An 8,620-nucleotide genomic window follows, 5' to 3' on the forward strand; every position below is an offset into this window, starting at 1 on the left:
AATGTGCTGGGAAAAGACTAACTTTACATCTACATACTTAATATATGCACCGATCTCTGCTGTGCTTCAAGAACATCTATCTGTCCTTCTCATATACTTCGCATTTCAAAACACTATTTAGAAAAAAAAAAAAATGTGGGGGGGAGACCAGTCAAAGGAAAGAACAATTTGAAATTTCCCCTGATATCTTAACATGCCTATTTAGGAAACTGTACACAATTACAATCAGAGCAAACAAAGACAATTTGCTTTTACAATGAAGTAGCTTAATGCTTTCCTTAAAGGTGTAACTTGATTAATTTCTTTTATGAGGCTAAGCAGGACGATCCAAGAAGAAAAATGTCATGTAGCTACAGAGTATTATGATTCATTATAATAAAGGCCAGGATAATAACAACCTAATAATAGAATATGAACAGACTTTAAAGCAATAATGCAATGGAATTTATAGAAAGCAGCAAGCAGCTCTAAAGAAAACAGGATGGGGACTTCTCATGGCAAACAATGAATCGTGTTTGTCCCAGGGAAAATGAAATTCAAACTGGCTATCTTTCAGTCCTTCTTCTAGCTTTACGTTTACCTTGGCAGGAGAAGCTCCGGTCTACAGAACACCCGTGCCCTTTCCCAATGGATGAAGGAAGAAGTTTCTCCTATCAGCTTTTGTTTAATGTTATAAATCTGACTGACTTGTCAGCATCATGATTCATGACAGCAAACAGAGAGAGTGTGAAGCCCGCATTTCTGGGGGTTGGGAATAGATTAGAGCATTTAGACAGCTTTCATGTCCAGTCTCAGCCAGTCTTGCTGGACATAAAAGAAACTTGAGAAAATTCTCCAGATCTAGTGCAGACTCAGAGTGAGATCCGGGGAGATGAATCATTTCTTGCTGAAGGTAAGTGTCATGTATATATCATCGAAGCCTACCCTAGCAACCTTCGGGGAAAATCTTGTTCTTGTGTGTGAATAAAAAATGCACATCAATCCTAACTAAAATTAGAGGTATGTGTTGAGGAGCTGTTCTATGTCTTTATCCTCATGGGCTGGTGAAAAATTACCTGAAGGAGGGAGCATTTATATGGATGTGCCGTCTGCTTGCCAGCTGAAGTAGGTGGCGGCTTTTCTCTGTTCAACAACAAATATTTGTCTCCACCGGTGGTATGAATTCCACCTCAGTAACCATACTTCATGACTTAGCCCTAGATTTGCTCTCTTCTCTGGTTACTCAACACTTCCAGCAACTACTGTGTATAAGGTATACTGTGCTGTGTCACAGAGATACAAATTTAAAAAGACAACCTTAGTTTAAGAAAACTGGGTCAAAAAGAAATTTAGACATTCTCCCCCCAAAATGTGATCGTAGGGTTTTGTAAACACGCTTATGGAAAAAAGAAGGCATTTTCTGAGGCAGTCTGATGGTAAGAGTCAGAGGCTGCTTCCTGAAGACATAACACATGGATTTAATTTTGTGGGATAATTAAGCGCTTGACATTTGGAGAAAAGGGGAAAGAAAGAAGTATTTTGCTTAGAAGGAATAGTGTGTTAAAATCATGGAGCCAAAACTGAAGAAAATGTTGTATTAGAAGAATCGCTAGCATATCAGAGTGTTGGCATACAGGGCTTCTTACCTAAGCAGGGGGAGGAAGGGCTGGTGAACTTAAAAGGGCTGGTTAAATCTGCTACACGGATTTTAAAGTGCATTATGTATTTACTGTGTTTTTCTGGTGAGTTTAAGTGGATTTCTGGGTAAAAATAGAATATTGGTAGAACAAGGCTTGAGGTGATGATGACAGACAGAGGAAGCACCAATCGAATAAGAGGGAGCATGGGCAGTATCAGATCGAGATGCTGAGAAACAAATGAAATTGGGGAGTAGATTAGCGGTGAATTTCAAAGTATTTTGTGATAAATGTAAACAAACACTCAGAGAAGACCTTGTGTTTATTTTGAATCACTGTGTAAACTCAGTCTTTTGGGGGAGGAACAGAGTAGTGCAGTAGAAAGATGATAAAGAACCTGACCAGGAGCAGACTGAGAGAACATGTCCAGGTGGAGAAATCCAGGACCAAGCTGAACTTGGACTGAATATAAACTCTGGACTAAATGTAACAGTTTGGGATTCAGCATGGTGGTGCTGGTGTTTCGTGGCAAGACTATAAAACAGACTCCCTAGAAGCACATGTCGGAAGAGAGGGATGTGGAACAGACACCAAGGTAATGCCAATGAGATACGTGTTCATTCTGCTCCTCTGAGAAAGTTTCACCTTCCATGATTGTATGTGGAAAGACGGAGTGTATGGATTTAACCCAGAGATGATGCTGAGACCTCCGACTCTCTCGGGCTCCCCATGTGTCTTTTCCACTTATCCATTATCAAAGTCATACATGTCTATCAGGCTTTACTGAGGTGTCAAAAAAAGATGGATCACAATACGAAAGGTTTAAAATCTCTCATAATTCAAAGTCAAAGCAGTATCGAAGTGAAGCCCCTCATGACATGTCTTTCCATGACTGCCCCACTTCCCAATTCCTAACTTGACTTCTTATCCTTTCTAAAAATCCAGCCCTAAATCTGCTCTATGACTCAAGAGCTATCTTTTAAGGATACAACACCCACTTCCCAAAGAGTTTTCTAGGTTTTCCTCCTTTCCCAGCAAAACATTTCTGTACATCTGGGTTATTTCATCTAGAATAACAACATACCACATGGAACTCTACATAATGGAATTCAGGATGGCTGTAAGGATTCCAGGTCTAGTCTCCTTAAGTTCTTCCTGTAAGGGATGTGAAAAATATATGGTTTTTGGTGTCCATTAGATAACTGTTGTAGTACTTAATTTGTACCTAAATCTCTACTATAGAACTATTCATACTATACCTATAAGAAGTTGGTGTTGTTTAAATAAACCTGGTCCACATAGGGTGATTCAGGTTAGGTTACCTGGATGTTGGATTTGGGGGTTCAGTCAAGATTCCAACAACTCTAATATGACCCTCTCTCTTCCACAGACACAGTCCTCAGCAATTGTGTTCCACACGACAGGGAACCAGAGCATTGTCCTATGTCTAGCCCTGTAAATGCTTTTGGTCTTGTTACATATCCCAGTGGCACTGACTCCCTTCTGTTTCTGTAGAACATATTTTTCCACGTGGAGTGTGTGCCAGGCCTTTTCATCCACCCTAGCTTCTTGTTGACAATTATTAATCCAGGGAAAGCTGTATTATAATGGGGGTGGAAAGTCACTGAAACATGTGAACAGGTGGCAGTCATGGGGAAGAAAGTGAGGGATATATTCAAGAAAAGGATTTTTAGGAGCAGAAAGACTGAAAACATTTATGGTCCGAGAGAAAAGCTTAAGTAGGGAGGAAGAGATGCAAGACACTTGAAGAGACAGTGTAATTGACCATTCGGGAACCCAGAGAAGGCATGAGGGTTTGGCAGGAAAGTGGAAATATCTAAGATCGCAACTTCCTCTTCCCTCAAGTGTAAGAAATGGACAAGCACAATGAAAACATTTTTATGTTTGTTGAGTGCAATGAGAACATGTAAGGATAGAAGCCTGTTTTATCCCCCACGGGGTTTGTTGGTCTGTCCCCTTGCTTACACAAGTGCAAACTAAAAAAGATGAATTGCTTGCCAACAAGAAGCCATGCTTCTGTTGGGAAGAGAGGACAATAAGCAATTATGATAAATTAATATTCATAATGTTATGTTATTATGGCAATTTTGTAATAATTTTCTACATATGGTCCTCTTGATCTTGTATAAAATAGGAAGGGACTAAGAAGTCTCTTATAAATGTGACAGCTTTTTATAAGAAAGAAAAAAGTTTAACATAAAGAGATAAGAACTAATCTACAGTTGTGGCAGAATGGAAAACCTAATTTTGTAAGATTATAGAATTAGAAGTGTTTTGTTTCTGCTTTTGTTTGGATCACTGCATATCAGCTTCATGAATTTAAAAGCTGTACAAAACAGGGGAAAAAAAATTGCTAGAATGCTTCTGAAATAAACTGATCGGTTTCAGGAATCTCTAGTTGAAACTGATTCTAGCATGAAGCACAATGGTAAATACGGCCGTCAAGACAAAATCACAACCAGGAATGCATGAGATAGCAACAGATATTGGAGGATAGGAAAGGCAGAAAGAACTTTGGATCCTCACATTGAAACTCAGTAGTTGACTTTATTAATAGACATCGTATACAATCTGTTTCTTCTCTTGCTGTCTCTCTGTCTCTCCCCCATCCCAACCCATCCTCACATACACATACACAGAGCAAGAGGATTTGATATGATGCCTCCCACAGAAAGAGACTGTAGGATGTTTCCCATAGAAGTCTGCACTCTGTTTTAACTGGTTGGAGAAGCTGGATTCTGTTCCTAGCCCCAACAGGACTCTGACTCCATATTACCACACTGAGGAGTTGCCACAATGAATATTATCTTAAAACACCCTTAAAGCTCCATAGAGAAGTATCTTACACTCAGTGAGATGTTACTTACATTGGAAAACTGGGACCGCAGCAATGCCATGAAGTGTGTAATAGCAAAATAACAAATGACAGCCAAGAATGACACTGGAACGTTTCTGGGCATGAATCTTTGTGATTATAGAATGTGCTTGATGGGCAACCACATGTCAGATCCTGAGACAAAATAAAGATAACTTTTCCAAATTTAAACAGAAAATATATATATGTTTCTCAGATAGAAACAATCTCTGTTACTTCTTAAGAGAATAATTTCTTGGTTCAGAGCAGAAACTGCCTTGCTCTGGTGATGTGAAGTATAAGTTATTCATGGCAGTTAGGGGTCACCTGGTGACCTGCTTCTCGCCAATGACATCTGAGCTGTGAAACTTAGCTGACCGAGAAAAGTGCCATCAAAAAGCCTTTCTTTGTAAAAGACAACAGATGAGACAGATTCTGTTCTTAGCTGCTTCTTTCTGTATCCCTTGCAGATGTAACGGCTGGATGTGCAGCAGACATCTTGTGACCACGAGACAAGCATGGATATGAGAACCAACATTCCAGGATGACAAAGCAGAAAGGAAAAAAGACCCTAATGACATCCTTGAGTGAGGAAACCAACACTACCAATAGGGAAGCTGTGGGTATCTTGTTATGTAAATAAAATACATCCCAATCTTTAAGCTAGTTTTTATTAACATTTGGGTTTTTGCAGCCAAATATATTCCTAAATGATACACCATTGATTTCTTTGATTAGTTAGATTGTCCTTACTTTCTGGTCACATCCTTGTTTTGTTTTTCTCTGGCATTTGGTTTGACAGAGAAGCTCAACCTAAAGTCCTCAAAACACCCTGCCCCAAATCTTTATCAATTTCCTTGTCAACTATCATTACTATATTCTATTATCTATTGCTTGCCTACAGTTTCTGTCCTAGGAGCCAAGCTCATCCCCCTTACCTCTGTCTATTTCACAACTTGGGTATGCTTAAATGAGTCCATCTTCCTATTACCTCTACCTCCCACACCGCTCTCTTTACGGAAAAAGGTACTTCTTACCCATGTTGACCACCACAACCTCACCTCAAATGCTTGTCCTACTTTATACCATGTCCTATATACTATATACCTTGTCCTAATCTATACCATGTCCTACTCTATGCCTTGTCTTACTCTATACCATGACTAATCTCACTTCATCAGTATTTACTGAGCCCATGCTGCATATACAGGTTGTAAACAGAAAATATCATCATTAAGTGTATGGACTCCAAAGGCACAGAAAGAGAGGGAGAAGCAGACTCCCTTCTGAGCAGAGAGCCTGATGCAGGGCTCGATCCCAGGACCCTGGGATCATGACCCAAGCCGAAAACAGACATTTAACCAACTGAGCCACCCAGGAGCCCTGAGAAGGAAATGTTTTAGTGTGATGCTTCATTATAACGGTTTGGCCATTTTCATGCATAGCCTCCAGCCAAGGAGTACTGCAAATTAAGACTTGTTCCAGGATCCAATACAGGCTCCCTTTCTTTTCTATCATTAATTCCCCCGTATGGCTAAAGCTCTCTCTCTGCGCATCTACACACATACATGTACATTAAACACACACACATATACACATACATTTTACATATATACACACATTATATATGTACACATTATATATACACACATATATACATACATTATATATATGTACACACGTATATATGTGTGTATATATATACACACACACATATTAAGTACACACACATAATGTATATACACACACACATCTTATATATAGGTATCAGCTAACTATTGGCTATATATCTATATATACATACATATTTCAATGTAAATATCCAAAATATATGCATATATATTTATATTTATATATTTATATACATGCATATGGTAAGGGAATGGTATAATGAGTTTCCACATACACATGACCCAGCTTCAATAATTACAAGCAACAAAGAAGTTTATAAAATGTCACTCAAAATACGTGTGTCTTAATAGGCTAACACACACGACAACTTGTTCTATAGTTATATAACTAGTCAAATATCTATGTAAATAAATGGTGATAAACATTATAAATACTTAAATATTTATACAAATATTTGCTCTATATTTACGTAAATAAGTGCTCTAGTGGCCCTTCACAGAGCAAGGAACACTTGTCTTAAGGTCATTTTCTGTCTTCTCCATCATCTAGAATAGGCAGGAACCTCTCTGGTTAGATAGAGGGAACACATACTGTACACACACATACGCACAAAAATGTCATCTTTGGCAAGGTACCAGATTATGCTTCCATTCTTATTTGATGGCTCACATAGCTTCAGTATCCACCTGTATCCTTTGGCTTATTTTACCCTTCGATCTCCTGACCTCTTCCATCACAGGCTTTCCCTGTGTTAGAGCCTCAGGGCTGCACTGAGAAAACTGCAAAGTCTGTTCCCAGCAGCAGCCCTCACCCTCCCTCTGTTCTTTTCCCTCCCTCGGGCACCTCCTCTTGTAAGTTAAGTCTGTCTCTCCCATCTCAACAAAACTGAACGTAGGGACACGGCCTGTTCACCCACAGATCATCTAGAACAAAATGCATAGATATAGCAGCCAAACTGTGCCCTAAAAAGCCGGGTTCAAGGATCCACTTTCTCTGCTACCCAGACTCCTACAGCAAGAGAAGCCTTTCTAGACACAAAATCATAATTGCTCCATGTTGCCTTCTGTATCTGATTGACACGCCTCAACTTGGTTAAAAAGACCATTTGCCCAAACTCCTGCCTTTCTCGTGGACGGCACTGCTTTTCTCACACAACATCGACATAGTTAAAACCAAGCCAGAACATGCCCCTTCCTCTGGCCTTAGCACGTTGTGTTCTGCTTTCCTGTCTACCCACAGTCTTAGAACTCCTTCCAAATACCCGTGGCTCAAGGAAGAGAGCCTACCTCCCACTCTTTGCTCAGGAGGGCTTCTGGCCTCACACACTTCCTTTAACTTAGAGTTCTCCTTCTTCCGCAAAGATGTCGCTCAGAAGGGACTCACCTTCCTTGCCCCGGTTGTTTGTTTGTCTTTCCTAGACCCAGACCCTCGCAGGCTGCCGGTTTTCCATGAAGCCAGGTGAGCCCGGTGTGGGGCTCTTCATCAGGAACCTACCAGATAAATGTCATTGGTCAATACGCAGCAATAAAGATTTTGACTTTGATGATAGCAACTTCTCCTACGAAAAGGATGGACTTCCTAACCCCTAACTTGTTGTTATTGTTGTTTTTAAACATGCGGCACAATAACATATTCTGAAGCTTGTTCTCCTCAATGTTTCATACCACTTAGACTAATGGAAAAAATGCATCCTTCAGGTACTTGTTTCAGTAGTGATATACTTACAAGTGCTACAGGAAAACAAAGCAAAACAAAACAAAACAAATCTCTGACTATTGGGTGCTTCTTGAAATAAAAATATCTGCCCTTTCTTTATGATGGAATAAAAAACAGAAAAGAAAAACACTCTGCACTGGCAAGGGGCAGGTTCAGGCATCTGATGGATCTTTTTGTCAGCTGTCGTTTGTTTCTACCGAGTGCTACATACCCTTTAGCGGAGATGAAGACTGCTCATGTCTACAGAAAGACCCAGGGTGGCTTGGGGTGGGTTGTAGGCATTTCAAAGTCATTCTTCTTCTACATCTCTGCCTGTGTTGTTCAAGTGCCTATTTTCAATTTGCAGTTGCGCTGGGAAAACGTTTGGATTCTTGATTTAGAATGTGCACTCCCAGAAGGTTCCGAGAAGGTTTCAGGCAGAGAGATAAAGCCTGTCTCTTTATGCTTCTTTGCAGCATGTGCTCGGTGGCAATAATACATACCCCACACTGTGCTTAAATCCCTGGTTTTATGAAAGTCAGCCCAATTCCTATTTGGTGGGTCTTTTGACATGCAAGTAGTGTTCCCTGAGGAAGCAAGCCAGTGGCAGTGCTTTCTCTCCTCCTTCCTTTGTTTCCTACACTATACATGATTCCTAGGAAATTTGTACCGTGAAAGGCACAGGAGAAACTGAAACTGCAATGAAAAAGTCAGCTGTAAACATATATCTGACTCTGCTGTCGACAGTAAAAAGACCCTTTTTTATGAAGATAATCAGGCTCGGGTTCTGTGCTGTGAGCAA

At 40.0% G+C, this 8,620-nt stretch overlaps 1 long non-coding RNA gene across 1 annotated transcript; it reads left to right on the top strand.

Moving 5' to 3' along the window:
• The first annotated feature begins 447 nt into the window (after positions 1-447).
• Positions 448-5,153, top strand: LOC309861862. The gene is made up of 2 exons (XR_014310252.1): positions 448-892; positions 4,962-5,153. It is a non-coding gene; the product is annotated as an uncharacterized lncRNA (long non-coding RNA).
• The last annotated feature ends 3,467 nt before the right edge of the window (positions 5,154-8,620 follow it).

This window comes from Mustela nivalis (assembly GCF_964662115.1).
Source record: "Mustela nivalis genome assembly, chromosome: 3".
In the NCBI taxonomy this organism is placed as follows: Eukaryota; Metazoa; Chordata; class Mammalia; order Carnivora; family Mustelidae; genus Mustela; species Mustela nivalis.